Source organism: Coregonus lavaretus, assembly GCF_964263955.1.
Source record: "Coregonus lavaretus genome assembly, chromosome: 5".
Classification (NCBI taxonomy): Eukaryota; Metazoa; Chordata; class Actinopteri; order Salmoniformes; family Salmonidae; genus Coregonus; species Coregonus lavaretus.
In genome coordinates this window covers 69,303,919-69,327,937 of record NC_139992.1, presented here as the reverse complement: position 1 = coordinate 69,327,937, position 24,019 = coordinate 69,303,919, and the positions used below count along the sequence as shown (strand labels likewise).

General features: G+C 45.6%; 1 long non-coding RNA gene across 1 annotated transcript; it reads left to right on the top strand.

Annotated features, from left to right (window-relative positions):
• Positions 1 to 622: 622 nt before the first annotated feature.
• On the top strand, positions 623 to 21,708 carry LOC311128971. The gene is made up of 3 exons (XR_014613250.1): positions 623 to 712; positions 17,112 to 17,249; positions 20,368 to 21,708. It is a non-coding gene; the product is annotated as an uncharacterized lncRNA (long non-coding RNA).
• Positions 21,709 to 24,019: the final 2,311 nt, after the last annotated feature.

Genomic DNA, 24,019 nt, shown 5'->3' with positions numbered 1-24,019 from the left:
AGAGGGACTTCCACACACACACTAAATAGACACTTCACGCATACACACAGGCACGCGCAGATACTGGCACACACGCGTGCACACTTACAGGAACACACAGTAAACACTCCATTGACCCTGCGTTAACTAGAACCACCTCCTCCTTTTGTTCTGAAAAGGGCAGCTCTTGAAAAGCAGAAGCAATAGCCGAGGACCCTTGTAATGCCCATTTTAACCTGCTGTCACTGTAAATCCCATAAGCACAAAGTCAATGGCTACAAACCAAGATGGATACATACCAGTAGGCGTAGCTAATGAAATGAGAACATAGAGAAACCAAGTCAGAATGACAAGAGATTCTGACCCTACACCTGGCGGAACAGAAGTTTATCCAATTTCTATTCCAAATTCCAATACTAATTAGAGTAAGAAATACCCCCTCGGCACCTAGCCGGCGGTGATTCAGGGAGCTGGGTGCTTTGTTGGTGCCTTAGCAGGAGGGATCAATATCATATCAGGACTGGTGGAACACCTGACAGTTCAATTTCACAACCAGCCTCCCAATCAATACCCGTGGAATAGTTTTGGACTTTCCCAAAGGTTGCCTGGCAGAGTTAATCTATGTCATTAGCCAGGTCACCATGCGCATGGTTATTTCACTGTGTAACAATAAACGTTCATAGAACATGGCACGCTCTGTTCTCTCCTGCTTGACTGCCCACCGCTAATTGAGGTAAATATATTCACATCATCTTTTTGTAAGTCATGTTCAGAGCATATAGAAAAGGATAGGCTGGCAGGCCTATCTACAGAGTTCAAAGCAGAGGAAATGTAACCCAGTTTTATCGAGCATAAAATGTGTTAAAATAAACTGTTTAAGGTCTGTCAGTACCTTTAGGACAAAGTGTTTGCCCTTGAAACATTGTACCATTTACAGTAACTATGCTTGGAATAAATGAACAGAAGGAGTTACATAACTAAAAGTGTTGGCAAAAAGGTGTTTAATATGGATACATATGATTTATAGGTAGAAAATATGTATATCTTATTGAAAAACAATATCTGGAACTTTTCGATTTGAAACCAAAAATGTATGTAAGTCTTAAATTGACAAAAGTAATTATTTCAATAACAGAAACCAAATTGATTGTTAATTTGACACTGCTCAGGGTGGTAGTTAGGTCATTGTAAGAAAAATAACAGGATAATTAAAACAGACCTAATTTGAGCAGCTTAACCAACTCTCTAATATGAGGAATTAGCAGGCCACATAAATCCACATGAGTTCTACTTCAATGCCCTGGATTTCAGCGGAAACCAGGAAAGGGGAGAAGAAAAATAGTTTTCCCCAGTTACTGAAGCTCAGCTGGAATCGCCTGTCAAAATATACCACGGAAACCCAGTGGAAAAATGACACAAGCGGCTCCGCTTTGAGTGGCATTGTGGTTTTGGCCATGGCCCACTCCAAACTGGAACCAGTTATTCCGCTGCATGTGTCAGGGGGCCTCGACGGGCAGGGGCGGGACAGGAAACAACCCTGAAGCAAGGGAGTATGGGTAAAAGTGTCTCCACAAGCAAGGTTTTCCTTATATTCTTTGCGATGACCGGACACAGCAGAATTGTAACATGCTGTAGGTCACAGGTTGTTACTATAGCAAAGGCTAATGTTTAGACAAGGGAGCTTTTGTAAAATGTACAATGTGGTTTAAAGGATGGACACCAGACTCCTTCCTGCTCTGTGTGAGGTCTCCCCAGTTGTCTTTAATATGACAGAAATTGTTAAGAAAAATGTCTGTCAACAAAAGTTTCCCCTCTCAGTTCACCACTTGTTACTATAATAATTTGCTAAAATATTTTATTTGCAAAAGACAAGGAGGGATTCTAATATAAAGTCATTTTAGATTTGAACATTTAAATGCAACGCAATGCCATAACTTCACCATTCCAACAATGGCTGGACAGTGCATAATTCACTGGAGTTTGGGTTGGTAGACTCAAATGTAGTGAAGCTTCCCGTCACACTGTGCTTCTGGCTCTAGCACAGCCTCTCACTCTCCCTCTCACATCCCAGCTTACACATTTACAGTCGGGCCAGTGGCAGAGGTCCAGACCCTTAAGCCCAGCTCCCAACACACACTCTGAACCCACCCGGGTGTTCACTTGATGGCTTCTTTGGATCAAGAGAGGAGAATGAGGGAATTGCGTCCAAGAGTTTAGTGGCTGGGACTGGAACCGGAAGAGAGTTAAGACTGCCATTATATGGGGATATTGAACTGAGGAGTGTTCTTGTTCAGACATTTTGGGAAATCAATAGTGTAAGTTCTACGGTGCCCAAAATACAAAACATTTAAGTATAATATATGAGGTGCTTACAGAAATGTATAGCTCGTCATTGTTTTACATGTTATTCACCATGGTCCCTTTGATAGAGACAACCAGTTTCTCCTACCAAAGATTCAAACCTCAAAACCGACATTTAAAATCACATATCCTCAGATAAATCCTCTCGGCCGGATGACAACATATTAATTTCCCCATAATGTTGAATTTTGAATGTCCTCTCTTGTCACAATAGAGGTGAATAGACGTTTAGTCGGTGTGACTGACAGTATCAATTACAGTAACACATGTATGACTGGATGAGTTGATGGTAATATATGGACAAATATTGGACACATCATGACCTTAGCTCTCCTAGGCAAGATTTATTTGACAGTCAATCAATATTAAAACAGTTGATTAAATGGTTTATAGAGCACACACTATATTGCATACAGTAGTTCTGAATCCATATGTAAGGTCTATAGGTAAATGTGAATTCAGAACATATTCATCATGTGATCTTACTGATGTAACCGTCAATAAAATTATTGTGACGATTTAACAAGTCCTCTCAGGGATGAAAAGCTGTAAATTACTCCCAATTGGAAAGCCCACCAAGATTGTATAAGTACACCAACACACACCCACCCAGTAATACACACAAGCATGCACACACACACACACGCACACCACCACAGAGTTTTAGGGGGCCGTTACTGCAGTGACTGTCAGTATGGGATATGAGTCAGGGGGAAGTGATACACCTCATATAAACTCCAATAACCTACAGCTGAGAACAGTAAAACCTAGAGGTGAATGTGTGGCTTGGTGGATGGGAACATCTTTCCAGAGATTTAGCTAATGGGGGATCTGAGGGGCTGGATAAGATTGAATGCAGTATAGACCAGACATCCCTTAGCTGCCATAATTCCCTGCATAGTTCTGGACACTGATCTGGCCCTGGGAGGCTGGATCCGGTGGGTGACTTAGAGCAGCAATATCAGCTTCGTCTTTGAAATTCCCAAACAGTGTATCAGCTTTGGCAGTGAAATTCCAAGATGGTGTTTGTTGGCCCCCGGCATAAGAAAGGATAGTTTTCATTGTGAAGAACCTCCAGATCCTGTAGAAATGTAGCCAATTAATATGTGATTGACCACTGTCAGGAATGTCAAGCAACCATTGCTCATCAAACATAGATGATTCTGGATTGAGACAGGTGCATTTCTGAGACCAAAGAGAAGGACAAGAAACTTGTATAAACTATTAGACACAAAATAGCCAACAGACCTGAATCTGAAGGTTTTGGTATGATTTATCTTTTCATAAAGTGTACATAAGGATTTCACATCCCTTACATTTCATTTCTAACAAACGTAACTGCATCACTTTTTTTCTTAATTTAATCCACACCATTGCTTATCATGGGAACTCTTTGATCGGATTGGACCAAACACACATGTACATTGAACAAATGTTTAGGGAAGTTATTGGAATTCCATATCAAATGCCAAAGAAAAGTTAACAATGTACAATCCTCTTGAACAGGCCAGTGTATGGCAGGTAGCCTAGCTTTAAAAAGCGTTGGTCCAGTAACCGAAAGGTCGAATCCCTGAGCCGGCAAGGTGGAAAAATCTGCCGTTCTGCCCTTGAGCAAGGCAGATAACACCCAACAACAACTGCTCCCCGGGCGCCGATAACATGGATGCTGATTAAGGCAGCACCTCTTTGATTCAGAGGGGTTGGGTTAAGTGCGGAAGACACATATCGGTTGAATGCATTCAGTTGTGTAACTGACTCGGTATCCCCTTTCCCAGTATCCCGTAACATGATGGCTGGTTTAACTTGGTACAGTAGACATTTCATGCTGAGCTCAGCTTCCTCTGTCCTGTCACTTCACTCAACACAACACCCTGCCAGCCATGGGGTCAGTCTCTGACTGCTTTTCTCCTTAATGAACTAGCAGATAATGGCCTATGGGGGCCTGGGACAGCCTTGACACAAATTGCCATGTCCTCTGACTTGGATTAGCTGTAATTACTGTTCTGTTCATCATAGAAGATCAATGGGATAACAGTGTAACACGTAAAGGCCGGCCGGTGTCACACGCTAGGCTAGCATGAAACCCACCCCTATGAGCCTAGCTCAAATGAGGCTGAACTTGTTGTTATTATCAGTGGGAATGTTGTAATTATAAGCATTACTATTTTGGCATCTGTGTCAAAATCTTTAAGTTTTAATACAATTATCTTAGGATAACTTACTTTGAAGTTGGGACAGTGATCTTGATTATTTCATCCAATGTGGCATTGAGTGCATATGAGGCCCTCTTCTGTCCTACACCATTACGGCTAGTCTGTTGAATGTCTTCGATGACTTGAACACGATCACACATACATACTGTACTGAACTGTATACACACACTCATGCACAAACACACACCGACACACAGACAGACACAGACACAGACACACAGACATCGCACACTGACATGTCCTTATAACCTCTGCATCGCTGCACATCCGATACATACTGTACAGTAGTACCCATGGCCCTATCTTGATACAGCCCTCACCTGCTGTGTGTTGAACCTGTATGACTTCCCCCATCACCCTATCCCAGGCATGTCAGCGCCAGAGTTGGAGCCTCTGGGCTGATGCCATCCGCTCTGTCAGGGAGTAGTGTTCTCCCCTGGCCTCTACAAAGTGGGGCGGAATGCTGATTAATGACTATGGCTCTGCTCTCTTGGGTTTTTAATTAAAGTATCTTCACATGCTCACACCTACACATACACACACAAACACAGAGTAATAATGGATTACAGATAAGGCCTAGAGAATAGGGGAGAAACCGAAGAGAATGTAAATTAAGACCAACACAAATGAACCACTCCTTGATGATATGACCCTTTGGCTCTTTACCAGCTCTAATCATCCTCTCTAACTGGATGTGCGAGAATTAAGTTGTCCTCTTGATTAGAGAGACATACATCTAGATGGAGGTAGTGGACATTTCTGTTTGCTTAGGCATCATGTAGGATGTGATGAGTAGAAGGTGCATGTGTATGCTTAGAGGAAAGTGCTGTTAATTTAGTCGGAGATGTCCAGGCAAAGAGCATTTTTAGGATCATTGGAATTTTACAAATTAGTATAAGAAACACATAGTCACAATAACAAACAGATCACTACACAGATACTCTTTAAATAGAAGCGCTGTACTATTCACCATCAGATGGAACAAACAGCTTGTTGATTTAGGCCACGGGAAAGAAGAAAAAAAGTCAAGTGATTTGCTCATTCACTGGAGGGAAGGAGAGCGAGAGGGTGCAATTGTCATGAATGTAGAAGTCAGTGGCGGTGCGGCGTTGACGGTGGGCTAACCTGATGAATGCAGATGGTGTCCGGCTGCTAGCGCCATACGGCGCTCCAGATTAAACCTGCCGCCACTTACAGAACCAGAGAGAAGAGCACGCCACATGGAAGGAAAGCCAAGGGGGACCGTTTGATCTCATTCCATATTCCATTTGTTTTTGGTCAATTCTGTGCCACAGACACAGGTCTATATGAATAGTGCATAGACTAGCCTGGTACATAATCAATGAGGGAGTGAGAAAAGGGAAAGTGAGTGACTGTTGTCACTTCAAAAGCCTGTTTTTCTTCCTTCCAGTGATTTGGATAAAGGGTTTTAATGGGTCTGTTGGCGGAGGGTTCATTGTGTTGAGGATAATGGGCACAAAGCTGGTCTCCCACGAGGCACGTTATTATTCTAAACAGTGTAATGAGGTTTGTTTAGCGCCAGCGCCTTGGGACAGACAGGCAGCCTGATGATGATTCTGAGGGAAGAAGATGCAATGAACTGTATCCTCTGGATGAGGGTGACTGGTTGGTTCATGTCACATTGATATGGTCCGCATTGACGTCATTGTTGTTGTCGTCTTACACACACACACACACACACACACACAATATCATCATCATCTGCATTTTACATCTTAAAGTCTTTGATGAAACATATCTTGGTTGTCTTACCTATTTCAGAGTTGTATACAAAGTTATCCAGACTTAAGGGGAGTTTAATCAAAACATGTACAGTCGTGGTCAAAAGTTTTGAGAATGATACAAATATTAATTTTCACAAAGTCTGCTGCCTCCGTTTTTATGAAGGCAATTTTCATATACTCCAGAATGTTATGAAGAGTGATCAGATGAATTGCAATTAATTGCGAAGTCCCTTTTTGCCATGAAAATGAACTTAATCCCAAAAAGACTTTTCCACTGCATTTCAGTCCTGCCACAAAAGGACCAGCTGACATCATGTCAGTGATTCTTTCGTTAACACAGGTGAGAGTGTTGACGAGGACAAGGTTGGAGATCACTCTGTCATGCTGATTGAGTTAGAATAACTCTTCCTCTGTTAACCATGGTTACCTGCAAGGAAACACGTGCCGTCATCATTGCTTTGCACAAAAAGGGCTTCACTGTCACACCCTGACCTTGAGAGCCCTGTTATTTCTCTAGTTAGTTTGGTCAGGGTGTGAATGATAGTTGTTCTATGTTATATATTTCTATGTTGGCCGGGTGTGGTTCCCAATCAGAGGCAGCTGTCGATCGTTGTCTCTGATTGGGGATCATACTTAGGCATCCATTTTGCCTACCTATGTTGTGGGATCTTGTTTCTGTTTAGGCTTGTTGCTGTTAGCCTTCAGAACTTCACGTTCAGTTGCTTTTGTTATTTTGTCAAGTGTTTAGTTAATAAATTAAACATGTACGCATACCACACTGCACCTTGGTCCGATCCTTTATACAACGAACGTGACATTCACAGGCAAGGATATTGCTGCTAGTAAGATTGCACATAAATCAACCATTTATCGGATCATCAAGAACTTCAAGGAGAGAGGTTCAATTGTTGTGAAGAAGGCTTCAGGGCGCCCAAGAAAGTCCAGCAAGCGCCAGGACCGTCTCCTAAAGTTGATTCAGCTGTGGGATCGGGGCACCACCAGTGCAGAGCTTGCTCAGGAATGGCAGCAGGCAGGTGTGAGTGCATCTGCACGCACAGTGAGGCGAAGACTTTTGGAGGATGGCCTGGTGTCAAGAAGGGCAGTGAGGAAACCACTTCTCTCCAGGAAAAACATCAGGGACAGACTGATATTCTGCAAAAGGTACAGGGATTGGACTGCTGAGGACTGGGGTAAAGTCATTTTCTCTGATGAATCCCCTTTCCAATTGTTTGGGGAATCTGGAAAAAAGCTTGTCCGGAGAAGACAAGGTGAGCGCCACCATCCGTCCTGTGTCATGCCAACAGTAAAGCATCCTGAGACCATTCATGTGTGGGGTTGCTTCTCAGCCAAGGGAGTGGGCTCACTCACAATTTTGCCTAAGAACACAGCCATGAATAAAGAATGGTACCAACACATCCTCCGAGAGCAACTTCTCCCAACCATCCAAGAACAGTTAGGTGACGAACAATGCCTTTTCCAGCATGATGGAGCACCTTGCCATAAGGCAAAAGTGAGAACTAAGTGGCTCGGGGAACAAAACATTGACATTTTGGGTCCATGGTCAGGAAACTTCCCAGACCTTAATCCCATTTGGAACTTGTGGTCAATCCTCAAGAGGCGATTGGACAAACAAAAACCCACAAATTCTGACAAACTCCAAGCATTGATTGGGCAAGAATGGGCTGCCATCAGTCAGGATGTGGCCCAGAAGTTAATTGACAGCATGCCAGGGCGGATTGCAGAGGTCTTGAAAAAGAAGGGTCAACACTGCAAATATTGCAATTACTCTTTGCATAAACTTAATGTAATTGTCAATAAAAGCCTTTGACACTTATGGAATGCTTGTAATTATACTTCAGTATACCATAGTAACATCTGACAAAAATATCTAAAAACACTGAAGCAGCAAACTTTGTGAAGACCAATACTTGTGTCATTCTCAAAACTTTTGACCACGACTGTACAGTACCTTGATTACAAAACGTTTTCAACATCAACAACAGTCCTATAACTTTTATAATGTCCTTTTGAAAAGTGCTGAGGACTGTTAATAAAGACAGAACACATTTGAAACCGTTAATTTGACTGATTGTCACGTCTCCTCCCGTTGCTCCCCTCCGGCGCTCTGATTCGCCCACCTACTGAGCCACCGGTCTGAGCGCACCACCTCGGCAACACCGGCATGGAAACCCAACGCACCCTAATCACCTCCAGCGCACCTGCACCTCATCTCATCACCACCCCTATTTAGCCCTGGACTGTTCTGTATGATGTTGTGTGTGATTATTATTAATAATAATAATAAGCCATTTAGCAGACGCTTTTATCCAAAGCGACTTACAATCATGCGTGCATACATTTTTTATTTTTTATTTTTTTGTGTATGGGTGGTCCCGGGGATCGAACCCACTACCTTGGCGTTACAAGCGCCGTGCTCTACCAGCTGAGCTACAGAGGACCACATTAAGCTTTGTGTCAAATCAAATCAAATCAAATGTTATTGGTCACATGCGCAGACATTACAGTGAAATGCTTACTTACAGCCCTTAACCAACAGTGCATTTATTTTTAACAAAAAAAGTAAAAATAAAACAACAACAAAAAAAAAATTGAGAAAAAAAGAGCAGAAGTAAAATAAAATAACAGTAGGGAGGCTATATATACAGGGGGGTACCGGTGCAGAGTCAATGTGCGGGGGCACCGGCTAGTTGAGATAGTTGAAGTAATATGTACATGTGGGTAGGGTTAAAGTGACTATGCATAAATAATTAACAGAGTAGCAGCAGCGTAAAAAGGATGGGGTGGGGGGGCAGTGCAAATAGTCCGGGTAGCCATGATTAGCTGTTCAGGAGTCTTATGGCTTGGGGGTAGAAGCGGTTGAGAAGTCTTTTGGACCTAGACTTGGCACTCCGGTACCGCTTGCCGTGCGGTAGCAGGGAGAACAGTCTATGACTAGGGTGGCTGGAGTCTTTGACAATTTTGAGGGCCTTCCTCTGACACCGCCTGGTATAGAGGTCCTGGATGGCAGGAAGCTTGGCCCCAGTGATGTACTGGGCCGTACGCACTACCCTCTGTAGTGCCTTGCGGTCGGAGGCCAAGCAGTTGCCATACCAGGCGGTGATGCAACCAGTCAGGATGCTCTCGATGGTGCAGCTGTAGAATTGTTTGAGGATCTGAGGACCCATGCCAAATCTTTTCAGTCTCCTGAGGGGGAATAGGCTTTGTCGTGCCCTCTTCACGACTGTCTTGGTGTGTTTGGACCATGATAGTTCGTTGGTGATGTGGACACCAAGGAACTTGAAGCTCTCAACCTGTTCCACTACAGCCCCGTCGATGAGAATGGGGGCGTGCTCAGTCCTCTTTTTTTTCCTGTAGTCCACAATCATCTCCTTTGTCTTGGTCACGTTGAGGGAGAGGTTGTTGTCCTGGCACCACACGGCCAGGTCTCTGACCTCCTCCCTATAGGCTGTTTCATCGTTGTCGGTGATCAGGCCTACCACTGTTGTGTCGTCTGCAAACTTAATGATGGTGTTGGAGTCGTGCCTGGCCATGCAGTCATGGGTGAACAGAGTGTACAGGAGGGGACAGAGCACGCACCCCTGAGGGGCCCCCGTGTTGAGGATCAGTGTGGCAGATGTGTTGTTACCTACCCTTACCACCTGGAGGCGGCCCGTCAGGAAGTCCAGGATCCAGTTGCAGAGGGAGGTGTTTAGTCCCAGGATCCTTAGCTTAGTGATGAGCTTAGAGGGCACTATGGTGTTGAATGCTGAGCTGTAGTCAATGAATAGCATTCTCACGTAGGTGTTCCTCTTGTCCAGGTGGGAAAGGGCAGTGTGGAGTGCAATAGAGATTGCATCATCTGTGGATCTGTTGGGGCGGTATGCAAATTGGAGTGGGTCTAGGGTTTCTGGGATAATGCTGTTGATGTGAGCCATGACCAGCCTTTCAAAGCACTTCATGGCTACAGACGTCAGTGCTACGGGTCGGTAGTCATTTAGGCAGGTTATCTTAGAGTCCTTGGGCACGGGGACTATGGTGGTCTGCTTGAAACATGTTGGTATTACAGACTCAGTCAGGGACATGTTGAAAATGTCAGTGAAGACACTTGCCAGTTGGTCAGCACATGCTCGGAGTACACGTCCTGGTAATCCGTCTGGCCCTGCGGCCTTGTGAATGTTGACCTGCTTAAAAGTCTTACTCACATCGGCTACTGAGAGCGTGATCACATAGTCATCCGGAACAGCTGGTGCTCTCATGCATGCTTCAGTGTTGCTTGCCTCGAAGCGAGCATAGAAGTGGTTTAGCTCGTCTGGTAGGCTTGTGTCACTGGGCAGCTCGCGGCTGTGCTTCCCTTTGTAGTCTGTAATATTTTTTAAGCCCTGCCACATCTGACGAGCGTCAGAGCCAGTGTAGTACTATTCAATCTTAGCCCTGTATTGACTCTTTGCCTGTTTGATGGTTCGTCGGAGGGCATAGCGGGATTTCTTATAAGCGTCCGGGTTAGAGTTCCGTTCCTTGAAAGCGGCAGCTCTACCCTTTAGCTCAGTGCGGATGTTTCCTGTAATCCATGGCTTCTGGTTGGGGTATGTACGTACGGTCACTGTGGGGACGACATCATCGATGCACTTATTGATGAAGCCAGTGACTGATGTGGTGCACTCCTCAATGCTGTCTGAAGAATCCCGGAACATGTTCCAGTCTGTGCTAGCAAAACAGTCCTGTAGCTTAGCATCTGCGTCATCTGACCACTTTTTTATTAACCGAGTCACTGGTGCTTCCTGCTTTAGTTTTTGCTTATAAGCAGGAATCAGGAGGATAGAGTTATGGTCAGATTTGCCAAATGGAGGGCGAGGGAGAGCTTTGGATGCGTCTCTGTGTGTGGAGTAAAGGTGGTCTAGAGTTTTTTTTTCCTCTGGTTGCACATTTAACATGCTGGTAGAAATTAGGTAGAACGGATTTAAGTTTCCCTGCATTAAAGTCCCCGGCCACTAGGAGCGCTGCATCTGGATGAGCGTTTTCCTGTTGATTTATGGCCTTGTACAACTCATTCAGTGCAATCTTAATGCCAGCATTGGTTTGTGGTGGTAAATAGACAGCTATGAAAAATATAGATGAAAACTCTCTTGGTAAATAGTGTGGTCTACAGCTTATCATAAGATTCTCTACCTCAGGCGAGCAAAACCTTGAGACTTCCTTAGTATTTGATTTTGTGCACCGGCTGTTGTTTACAAATATACAAAGACCGCCACCCCTTGTCTTACCGGAGTCAGCCGTTCTATCCTGCCGACGTAGCGTATAGCCCGCTAGCTGTATGTTATCATTGTCATCGTTCAGCCACGACTCGGTGAAACACAGGATATTACAGTTTTTAATGTCCCGTTGGTAGGATAACCGTAATCTTAGGTCATCCAATTTGTTATCCAGTGATTGAAGATTGGCTAATAGGATTGATGGAAGAGGCAGTTTACTCGCTCGCCGTCGGATCCTTACAAGGCACCCCGATCTACGTCCACGATATCTCCGTCTCTTCCTCACGCGAACGACGGGGATTTGGGCCTTGTCGGGTGTCTGTATGATATCCTTCGCGGCCGCCTCGTTGAAGAAAAAAATCTTCGTCCAATACGAGGTGAGTAATCGCTGTCCTGATATCCAGAAGCTCTTTTTGGTTATAAGAGACGATGGCAGAAATATTATGTACAAAATAAATTACAAATAACGCGGAAAAACACACATAATAGTACAAATGGTTAGAGGGCTGTAAAACGGCAGCCATCTTCTCCGGCGCTGTTACATGGCACTCTATCTTTGTTATTTCTCTTTATCATTGTTAAGTAAACCTTGACCTTAATCAAGGTAATTCCTGCGTCTGTGTCATGCCTCTTCGTATACTCAGTACTTGTCACAGAATCACACACCAAACGAAAATGGATGCAGCAGGAGTTTCCCAGTGCCTTGACCAGCACCAGCAGCAGCTTGCCCAGTTGAACGCCGCCATGCAGGAAGTGCTACAAACTCTGCAAAATATGCCCAGCGTTCCAGTTCCACCTCAGGGAGCGGCGAGTGCCCCCAATCCACCTGTTCCCGTGCTATCACCCACTTCTGCGGGAATCCTCGGCCTACTGGAGCGCTATGACGGTAAAACTACTAAATGTAGCAGCTTCTTGCTACAGGTTTCACTTTATCTGGCACGTTAGCCTGGGGCATATCCATCTGACCAAGCCAGGATAGCGCTGGTGATTTCGCTCCTTAAAGGAAAGGCGCTGGATTGAGCCACGGTAGTCTGGGAAAGAGAGGAGACAGTGGTGCTTCCCTATCCCACCTTCCTCGTTCAGTTCAGGGTGGTGTTTGATCATCCCACGGAGGGAAAGGATGGGGGTGAGCGTCTCCTCCATCTACAACAGAGAGGGGCCCGCGTCCGAGTACGCTCTGAGCTTTTGGCGGTGGTGGCGTCTTCCGGCTGGAATGAGCATGCTCTGCACATGACCTTCAGGAGAGGCTTACGGGAGGACATCAAGGCGGAACTCGCATGTTGGGATGACAAGATGGACCTTGATACCCTCATCACCACGTCCGTCCGTCTTGACGACATGTTGAGAGAGAGACAGCGTTCCCAACACCTCCCGGAGCCTCGACGCTCACCCTATCTGAGCTATGGAAGCCGCCCTGCTTCCGAGTCCTCACCCATGGAGGTATGCAGCACCCCCTACACCATCACGGACGACAGATCTCCTGGTGGCTCCTTATCTAGGCGTTATGACTCCCGTCGCCGCTCCGTGAGTATTACGTCAGCTCCTATCACAAAACCATTGTTTTTAGTTCCCATAACGGTGACTGGTTATTCCTTTTCTTCCATTTCTACTGCAATGATAGATTCCGGATCAGCGGGGAACCTTATAGATAGGGAGCTGGTCTCTGAATGTGGGTTGCCAACCATGCCACTGCTAACTACGCTACACGTCACCTCACTGGACAATAAACCCCTTGGATCAGGCACCATTACGCACTTCACTCTCCCCATCACCCTCACCATTCCCACACCACGAGGAGCTGTCATTCCACATCGTCACGTCACCCCTTCACCGGATCGTCTTGGGATTGCCCTGGCTCAGACTACACAACCCCACCATCAATTGGAGCACCAAGAGGATCACAGCCTGGTCCACCTCATGCCGGAAGACCTGCCTGCCGGTGGTTTGTTGTTCCACGTCAGTGGAGAGTCCGGAGTCTGCTCTCCAGCCCAACATTCCACGTGAGTACGCAGATCTCTCCGATGTCTTCTCTTCGTTAAAGGCTAAGTGTCTCCCTCCTCACAGGCCCTGGGACTGCGCCATTGACCTGCTGGAGGGACAACACCCCCCGAAGAATCACATTTACCCCCTTTCCATGGCGGAGACTGAGGCCATGGAGAAGTATGTGGTGGAGACCCTGAAACAGGGGTTCATCAGACGCTCTACCTCTCCTGCCTCCGCCAGCTTCTTCTTCGTGGCCAAAAAAGACAGAGGACTGAGACCATGCATTGACTACAGGGGGCTGAATGCTGTCACCACCAAGTACCGGTACCCCCTCCCTCTGGTTCCGTCGGCCATCGAGCAGCTACGAGGGGCCCGGTACTTTACCAAGTTGGACCTGAGCAGTGCCTACAACCTGATCCGAATCCGCAAAGGAGACGAGTGGAAGACGGCATTCAGCACTACCTCAGGCCACTATGAATACTGCGTCATGCCCTACGGCCTCACCAACGCACCTTCTGTGTTCCAGTCCTTCGTCAATCCGGGACATGCTGAGTAGACAGGTGGTGGTGTACATCGACGATATCCTGATCTACTCGGCTACGTTCGAGGAGCACGTCAGGGACGTCTGAGCTGTCCTGTTGGTGAAGGGGGAGAAATGCAAATTCAACCAACAGGCCATCTCCTTCCTGGGATACCGGATCAGTCCTCAGGGGGTGTTCATGGAAGGAGTGAAGATGGACACCGTCAGGTCATGGCCAGTACCCACCACCATCAAGGGCCAACATAGCTTCCTGGGCTTCGCTAATTTCTACCGGCGTTTCATCAGGTCCTTCAGCTCCATAGCCGCCCCGCTCACCTCTCTCCTGGACTGGAACCCTGAGGCTGATGCTGCCTTCAAGAGGCTGAAGGAGAGGTTCACCACAGCGGCCATCCTAAAACACCCAGATCCTTCTCGTCCTTTCATCCTGGAGGTGAACGCACCGGAGGAGGGCGTGGGTGCGGTCTTCTACCAGCAGCACGCTAAGCCAGAGAAAATGTATCCCTGTGCCTTTTTCTCTAAAAAGCTTACCCCCGCAGAGAGGAACTATGGAGTTGGAGACAGGGAGCTGTTGGCGGTGGTCCTCGCTCTGGAGGAATGGAGACACTGGCTGGAGGGCTCAGTCCATCCATTCCGGATTGTTATTGACCACCGGAATTTGGAGCACATACGGGCAGCGAAACGGATGAACTCTCGTCAAGCAAGGTGGGCCCAATTTCTTACTCGCTTTCAGTTCATTTTGTCCTACCGCCCAGGATCCAAGAATGTGAAGGCCGACGCACTCTCCAGGATGTACCATACTGGAGAAAGGAAGGATCTGGGGGGTCCTATCCTGCCCTCATCTCTCATCGTTGCACCTGTTGTTTGGGATGTGGACGAAGACATCCACCTGGTGGCTCAGAAGGACCCAGCGCCTGCCAACGCCCCTCCGGGGCGCGTGTATGTACCCACCAGTGTCCGTGACTGCCTGCTGATCTGGGCGCACACTACCCTTACGGCAGGGCACTCTGGTATTACGCGTACCCTGCATTCTGTAACCCAAAAATACTGGTGGCCCACCTTGGCTTCTGATGTCTCCCGCTATGTCAACTCCAGTGCTGTATGTGCCCATACGAAGACACCTCGGAATGCCTCAGCAGGCAAACTAGTTCCTCTCCCAGTGCCTCAGCGACCTTGGTCACACCTGTCCATGACGTTTTTTGCCACTAACTGGTCTTCCTTCTGCTCTCCAGGTCACTGAGGTCCTGTTCCAACAGGTCTTCCGGTATTACGGACTTCCGGAGGACATCGTCTCAGACCGTGGCGCCCAATTCACCTCCCGAGTGTGGAAGGCTTTCCGGGAGAAGATCGGGGCCACGGCCAGCCTCACTTCCGGGTAAAGGCCTCAGTCGAATGGGCAGGTGGAGTGCATGAACCAGGAGCTGCGGAGGTTTCTTCATTGCCACTGTCAGGACTGGCAGGGTGAGTGGGCGAGGTTTCTTCCCTGGGAAGTATATGCCCAGAACTCCCTCGTTCACTCCTCCACGGGGCACACTCCCTTCCAGTGCGTCCTGGGGTACCAGCCGGCCCTGGCCCCTTGGACACCCAGCCAGACTGATGTGCCCGCTCTCGACAAGTGGTTCCACAGGGCTGGACAGATCTGGGATGCCGCCCATGTCCATCTCCAGAGGGCCATTCGTCGGCAGAAGGACAAAGCCGACCGCCACCGCAGTGATGCCCCTGTATTCCAGCCTGGGGATCGTGTCTGGCTGTCCACAAAAAACCTCCCTCTCCGCCTGCTCTGTAAGAAACTGAGCCCCCGGTTTGTGGGGCCGTTTAAGGTCCTCCGGCGGATAAATAAGGTATCATACTGGCTGTTCCTTCCCACTCACTACCATGTATCACCCACTTTCCATCCTCAGGCCGGTGGTTCCTGGTCCTCTGGCGGATGTCGTCCCCCGAGGTACGCCTCCTCTGCCCCTGGACATTGACGGGAGTCCAGCGTATGCTGTGAGGGACCTGCTAGACTCCAGGTTCAGTTGGGGATGGCTCCATTACCTGGTGGACTGGGAGGGGTATGGTCCTGAGGAGAGGAGCTTGGTTCCGGCTGTGGACGTTCTGGACCCCAACCTAATTCGGGACTTCCAACGTCGCCGCCCTGACCGGCCCGCTCCTCGTCCTCGGGGTCGTCCTCCTGGCCGGCGATGTCCAGCGGCTGGAGCCGCGCATCTGGGGGGGGGGGGGGGGGAATTGTTAAGCTTTGTGTCATTTACTCTATCTTAGTTATTTCTCTTTATCATTGTTAAGTAAACCTTGATCTTGTTATTTCCTGCGTCATTCCTCTTCGTATACTCAGTACTTGTCACACTGATACACACAAACTAAATTCAACTGAAAGTAGCTTTTTGCAAACCTAATTAGCAAACGTAACACAATACAAAAATAAACAAATTAAACATATTCTGCAATGGTTCCTTGTTCTTTGTAGAGCTATTCTTTTTCCTTCTTCTTCTTCTTTTTATAATTAGGAAGAATAATACCTCCACGTTAATAAACAATGACTTTCAACATGTTTGAATCAGTTCATTCAAATGAAAAGCATCCTTTTCAAGATTCAATTATACTGACAATATTAGAGACACATTTCCCTTATAACAAGAATAGTTTTAATTCACCGAATAACCCTGGGGTGTCTGTTTTTGAAAGAAACATTTGATCATTTCAAAGAAAGCGGGCCAAACAATATTCTTATTCCATATCCATCAGACTCAAAAAAACATATTTGTGCAAAACAATGTATAATCAAACTTACTTTTGCAAGCAACTCACAATATTGTTCTTTCCTCTTCAAAGGCGGAAGAGGAAAGGAATATACCGAACTCTATACTTCTGTGGATGGACTAATGGTAGAGCTAAAAACAAAGTGCACATGAGTTGCCAGTATGTGTCAGGTTGAGCGGGTGGTAAAATAGGAAAGGTGATTGGATTGTGCCGCAGCACAGCATGTACCAATTTCCAGAGTTAATGGGAAATGTCTCCTTCCTGCCTTGTTTTCTTTCCCCAGCCCCGGGAAACGTATGTGTCTTCATGGAGGGTGCAGGGTTTGTGTGGCCATGGCGGCGGGGGACACTACCATGCCAATGGAGGGTAAACACTCCAACACTACCCCCTCCGTACCACACTAGAGGCCCTAAATACCTGTGTAAGTAAACACCCTGTTGTTGGTTCTTGGTGGAGTGGCAGGTGGATGAGGCTGTGGATGAGGAGGATGTTGCAGAATTGGACAAGAAAGTTTTCAGGGCCTCAGAGCCCAGGCTTTGGTCCAGACTGGCCATTCGGGTGCAGCGTGACCAAATAAACATGGCCGTCATCTTCTTGAGTCCGAGCCGACGCCAACAGCCCCACATAGGTCCACGTTGAGGCACCCAAGATCAACAGCCCACTGATAGGGATATAAATACTGGACTGAATGATCGACTGGACCAGTCGACCATGAATTACAACGTAATGCTAGAAAGACTTTCATCTTGACTCTCATCAGGAAATGTATTTTCTCTCTCCCTCTCTTCCCCTCCCACTCTCTCCCTCCCTCCCTGTGTGTGGACATATGTGGAATATTGGAAGTTCAGGCTGAGATTTGGAAAGATAATAGCCACCATCAGAGAAACATTCTGCCATGGTTTGCTGAATGCAGCTGTAGGGAGCCTGAAAGCTGGACAGATGTGGTTTGTCTGAATGGAAACATCTTGCCACATTCTGTTGTTTCATGCTATTGGCTGTGCAAGTGGATCATTCATGTCTGGTTGTGTTGAATCGTTCAACTGCAAGTGCTTGCAATAGTTCACTACTACCTGAACAAGGATTAATAGAAATAGACATACAGGGCATTCGGAAAGTATTCAGACACCTTCCCTTTTTCCACATTTTGTTACGTTATAGCCTTATTCTAAAATGGATTAAATAAATAACAATCCTCAATCTACACACAATACCCATAACGACAAAGTGAAAATAGGTTTTTAGAAATGTTTGCAAATGTATTAAAAATAAAAACAGAAAAACCTTATTTACGTAAGTATTCAGACCCTTTGCTATGAGACTCGAAATTGAGCTCAGGTGCATCCTGTTTCAATTGATCATCCTTGAGATGTTTCTACAACTTGGAGTCCACCTGTGGTAAATTCAATAGATTGGACATGATTTGGAAAGGCACACACCTGTCTATATAAGGTCCAACAGTTGACAGTGCATGTCAGAGCAAAAACCAAGCCATGAGATCAAAGGAATTGTCCGTAGAGCTCCGAGACAGGATTGTGTCGAGGCACAGATCTGGTGAAGGTACCAAAACATTTCTGCAGCATTGAAGGTCCCCAAGAACACAGTGGCCTCCATCATTTTTAAATGGAAGAAGTTTGGAACCACCAATACTTGTCCTAGATCTGGCCGCATGGCCAAACTGAGCGATCGGGGGAGAAGGGCCTTGGTCAGGGAGGTGACCAAGAACCCGATGGTCACTCTGACAGAGCTCCAGAGTTCCTCTGTGGAGATGGGAGAACTGTCCAGAAGGACAATCATCTCTGCAGCACTCCACCAATCAGGCCTTTATGGTAGAGTGACCAGACGGAAGCCACTCCTCAGTAAAAGGCACGACAGCCTGCTTGTAGTTAGGCCAAAAGGCACCTAAGGACTCTCAGACCATGAGAAACAAGATTCTCTGGTCTGATGAAACCAAGATTGAACTCTTTGGCCTGAATGCCAAGCGTCACATCTGGAGGAAACCTGGCACCATCCCTACGGTGAAGCATGGTGGTGGCAGCATCATTCTGTGGGGATGTTTTTCAGTGGCAGGGACTGAGAGACTAGTCAGGATCGAGTGAAAGATAAATGGAGCAAAGTACAGAGAGTTCCTTGATGAAAACCTGCTCCAGAGCGCTCAGGACCTCAGACTGGGGCGAAGGTTCACCTTCCAACAGGACAATGACCCTAAGCACACAGCCAAGACAACGCAGGAGTGGCTTCGGGACAAGTCTCTGAATGTCCTTGAGTGGCCCAGCCAGAGCCCGGACTTGAACCCGATCAAACATTTCTGGAGAGACCTGAAAAAAGTTGTGCGGTGACGCTCCCCATCCAACCTGACATAGCTTGAGAGGATCTACAGAGAAGAATGGGAGAAACTCCCCAAATACAGGTCTGCCAAGCTTGTAGCGTCATACCCAAGATGACTCGAGGCTGTAATCGCTGGCAAAGGTGCGTCAACAAAGTACTGAGTAAAGGGTCTGAATACTTATGTAAATGTGAAATTATTATTATCATTTTTTATATACATTTGCAAACATTTCAAAAAACATGTTTTTGCTTTGTAATTATGGGGTATTGTTTGTAGATTGATGATGGGAAAAAAATCCATTTAATTCATTTTAGAATACGGCTGTAACGCAACAAAATGTGGAAAAAGTCAAGGGGTCTGAATACTTTCCGAATGCACTGCAATTTAACCTTGGCTCATGCCTATAAAATCCTCTGGTCTCAGATGTTCCCTTCATGTTTGACTTTTAGAATATAATGTCTTCCAAATCTGCTTGATTCTTCCCCAATGCACCATTCAATATTCTAGCATTTCTAGAATTACCTTCTATGGTATTTTAAGAGGAGGGGGTAAAAAGGCATGCTGAAAGCCTCATATTAGCCGATGAGGCAGCTGACAAATGCATTGTCGTGTGCGCGTGAGGTTCGATTAATCTCCCCAACGATGCAAGGCTAATGGGCAGGGAATTTAAGAGAGGACACGGCCGCTCTCTGATCTTCCTCCAGGACACAGGCAGCAGAGAGTAATCTCCCATTGCAATCAGATTACTCCTCTCTCCTTCAGACATACTGCACCACACTGCCTGACTCAGACACCCAGTACCAGATTTATAACAGTATCCAGTTTTAATTCTCAGTGGGGGTAATCCATCTTTTCCTTTCGTTTTATTTGGGAACACTTTTCTCATGTTCTTTCCTTTCCCTTTTCTGTTTAGTGCTCAACACTCTAGTTATTATGGTCGCTACCACAATGATCATTACTATGTAATTTAAGATTGACTATTTTGTTGAATTATAGCATTAAGCAATTTCTCACTACTGCGAAGTGTCAAGAGGACTCATACGCTTAATTTATCTAAAATGTTGTGTAAGCAATAAAAAGTTTACCAATCTAAAGGTTTCTACTCCTCTCTATCCCCAGCAGGTATTTGGCTATCTATGTACTCTGATTCCCACAGTCCTTCCATGTGCTACTATACCTCAGCTAATTCAAGTCTTGTCTGTGATCCCAACAGCCGTCTGAGGAAGGGGAGGTGGTGAGGCTGATGCCTCCGGGGAAGACAAATGCTCCCTATCCATATGGCTTACAGAAGGAAATGCAATAACAGTGCTTCAGCAATATAGACCTGAAACCCTCCAAGTCAGCGACTTCTGACTGGGTCTGATGAGGCCTTCAATATCAGTTCACCTCTCCCTCGGTCTCCCTCCGAGAGCCTGCACCTGTGTGGCTCTGCCTGTGTCATAACACCCTGGGCTGATGCAACGACACAGAAACACTATCTGGCCGCTCGATGTTGGACCAACAACACATGGAAGGACAAGAGAGCTGAGGGGGTGAAAAAGGGCAACTAATACGATAAGAAAAGTTTGGTCTCCGACGTATTGGTGGTATCCAAATGAAATACAAAGAGCTTTTGTTTCATTCTAAAACTTCTGATGTTTATGGACTTTTATCTTGGAAATGTCAAGATTTTTAAATGTCAGGTACAGTGTGTTGCTGTAGCAAAGGCATGAAGACAGAACGCCACCAGATCACCGATGCTGTATGACCGTGACATTTGCTGACACGCTGGGAAAGGGTGAAACCTCCTCAAAATCTGTAGCGAAACAGAATTACTTGATCTTCCACCTAGGACTTGAAATATATATGGTGGGGTGAAGTGGATGCAGTATGTTCCTTTAAATTAAGGTCAGTTGAACTTTGACCTTATATCCTGCAGCCAAAACAGTAATAGTTTTTCCACCTCTTCTCTGGGCAAACATACAGTAGCTGACCTCTCCTATTCCTGTCAAGTAGAAGGTGGCTGGCCATACTGTACTTTCTGTACTTCAGAGTTAAACTCTTTCAACTGTGCTCCCCTAGATCCAATTACTTTTGACATTTTAATGTCACCTTAACCAAGGGAAATAGCCCTATTCATTTTTTCTGAAGAGAAAAACCCCTCTCCTTTCCTGAAATGTATTTCCCTTAGCGCCACCTGCAATTTGGCCTCACCATTCACACTAATTGGTTATCTATCTTTACATTCTATGGGTCCCAGGCCATTAATGGGTTACCACATGAAAAAATATGACGGTTACTATAGAATACTACAGTACCTACTATATAATTCTGTAGCAAACTGTAGTATACTATACTACACACTGTAATATCACTCGATCATGTGTAGTACTTACTATATAATGTTGTAGTATACTGTAGAATACTATAGTAAGTACTACAGTAATGACCACAAAATCACGACACTTTTTTAAACTATAGTTAATACTACAGTATGTAATTTGCATATGCCATTCCCCTCCCCCATATCCCAATTTGTGTCACCCATAAGTAATAAACCTACATGCCAAATATAGACCATATTGTGTTCCATACAGCTTATAGAGCAGAAGCTCTGAACTATCCATTCAGATCACAGGTTATCTATAGGTTATGGAAATGTTGCTCTTTCAGTATTTCTCCACTAGGTTTCCTCAAGGAGAAAGCCTCCCCTTCTATGTTGAAGATAATAAAACTAAAACACTATAGTAAACAGTACATTAAATTAGTCTGCAAAAACACTACAGTAAATACTACATTATATTACGGTCTGCAAAAACACTATTAATTACTATAGTTTATACCACCGTTTTTTACTACAGTAGTTATGTTATAGTTAACTGTAAATACTACAGTATTCACTGTAGTGTTCTTGTGGACTTCAGTCAGGATGTCTTATTGCTAATGTCATGTCGTCCCAGTGTATTCAAGTCCAAGATTGGTCATCTGTGGCATCCTTAATGCTGTCATCCTGAGAGTGAAACTAATTTCCCTCACAATAAAGTCCCATGAGGTACATTCAATTGATGCTAAATAATTTATGTTTTTCATCACGCGTAAAAATTCAGAGTTACAGTACGACCCGTCAATACTTCTCATTTTCCCAGACTTCCTTAACCCTCCCCTTGTCCTTGGGTCAAAATGACCCGCCACTGTGTTGAACCAACTTTATTTCATTTTTATATTTTTGGGATCATTTGTGAGAAGGAGGCAGTGAGACTTTAAAGAAAGTATCACTGCCTCCTTCTCACAAATGATCCAAAAAATATAAAAATTAAATAAAGTTGGTTCAACACAGTGGCGGGTCATTTTGACCCTAGGACAACGGGAGGGTTAAAGGGATGGTGCGACATTTTAGCAATCAATACCTTTTTTCTAATTACCCAGTGTCAGATGAACTCATGGATAGAATTTGTATGTATTTGAAGGAAGTTGAAGGTAGTTTCTGGAGCCATTGCTAACTAGCGTTAACTGGTTAGATGTTCAGGCCTTACAATGCCAGCTTTGCCAGTGCTGTGAAGTGATGAGCACTACAGCATGCAGTATAGTAAATCATAGAACCCTGTTTCCTCCCATCTCCTTGGTTACCCACCTGTTTCATTACCTGCTGTCTCCACTCAGTGTCAGCTGCTGTCCAGAGCTGGATTGCACAGTTCAGAGAGTATCCAGGTTTCTCTCCTCCTCTATCCACTCCTCTATGTATTTCCATAACCTCCCTTCTATACCTTGATTTAGGGCAGCAATTAAAATGTCAAAACACACATGTGCACAAAGCAGGATCATGGGGAATGAGTGAACAGAAGTGGGAGCCAATAAAATATCATCTGTGTAGTTAACTGGTCTAATTCCAACATTTCCAGCTACAAGCACACAACAGAAGGAAGGAGGGGGTGATGGTGATACAGGATTGATGATGGAAGTGTGTGAGAGGGAGGGGGTCTCCAGAAAACGTAATTACAGTCTGGATCGGCTGGACACAAACCATCTCTGATTGTTGTTGTGTCCCTATATCACAAACAAACCAATATTTCCTGTCGTTGAGGCTCAATCTCCATATACAGGTGTCTCGGCTCTATCTTTCCAAGGAACAAGGTGTCCTCCGTGTTCTGAAAATCCATTCTGCCGAATCGACGGCCCTCAACTTCAGATTTGATCAAGTGGCGAGCCGCTGATGGGAGCAAAGTGCTGCGACCGTTGCCTGTGGCGGCGCCTGCATTTGAATATCTGTCAGACAGCGAGATGATTTGTTATGCAAACCATTATTCATATGTGACAACATGCGGAGTGGATACTTTTGTATTAATGGCCCTTCACATCGGCAGACGTTATTGATGTTGACAGCGACACCTTCCCAATGCTACGGATTCAGCAAACCCACCATTATATTAATAAATGGCAGACAGAGGGAGACATAATGTGCCTGTGCGCGTGCTTGTGAGCATGTGTGTTGGAGAGAGAGAGAGAGAGAGGCATTTTGAGGTCATTGTTCAAGACACCATTATTAACATAAGACTGAAGATTCAACACAGTCTTCATGTCATCTTCATGTTTATATTGAATGATTCCCTATACATTTCATTACCCAGCTGTAAGACAGAGAACATTCTGAACAATAGAGGAGGCAGAGAAACTGACAAAACACACACATACAACCCTGCATGTGGTCAATCAAAGTCTTAATTTGGATGGAAATGCTTAGGATAGGATCTTTCCTCTCTGGTTTAATCCAGTCAGAGGAGATGAGTAAAAGCTTTTACCAAGAGCCAATTCTCATATCAAATAAACAAAGGACTATGGAAAAAGAGGGGGAAAAAACAAATGAACCTTAAGCTTAATGCCAAATTGAA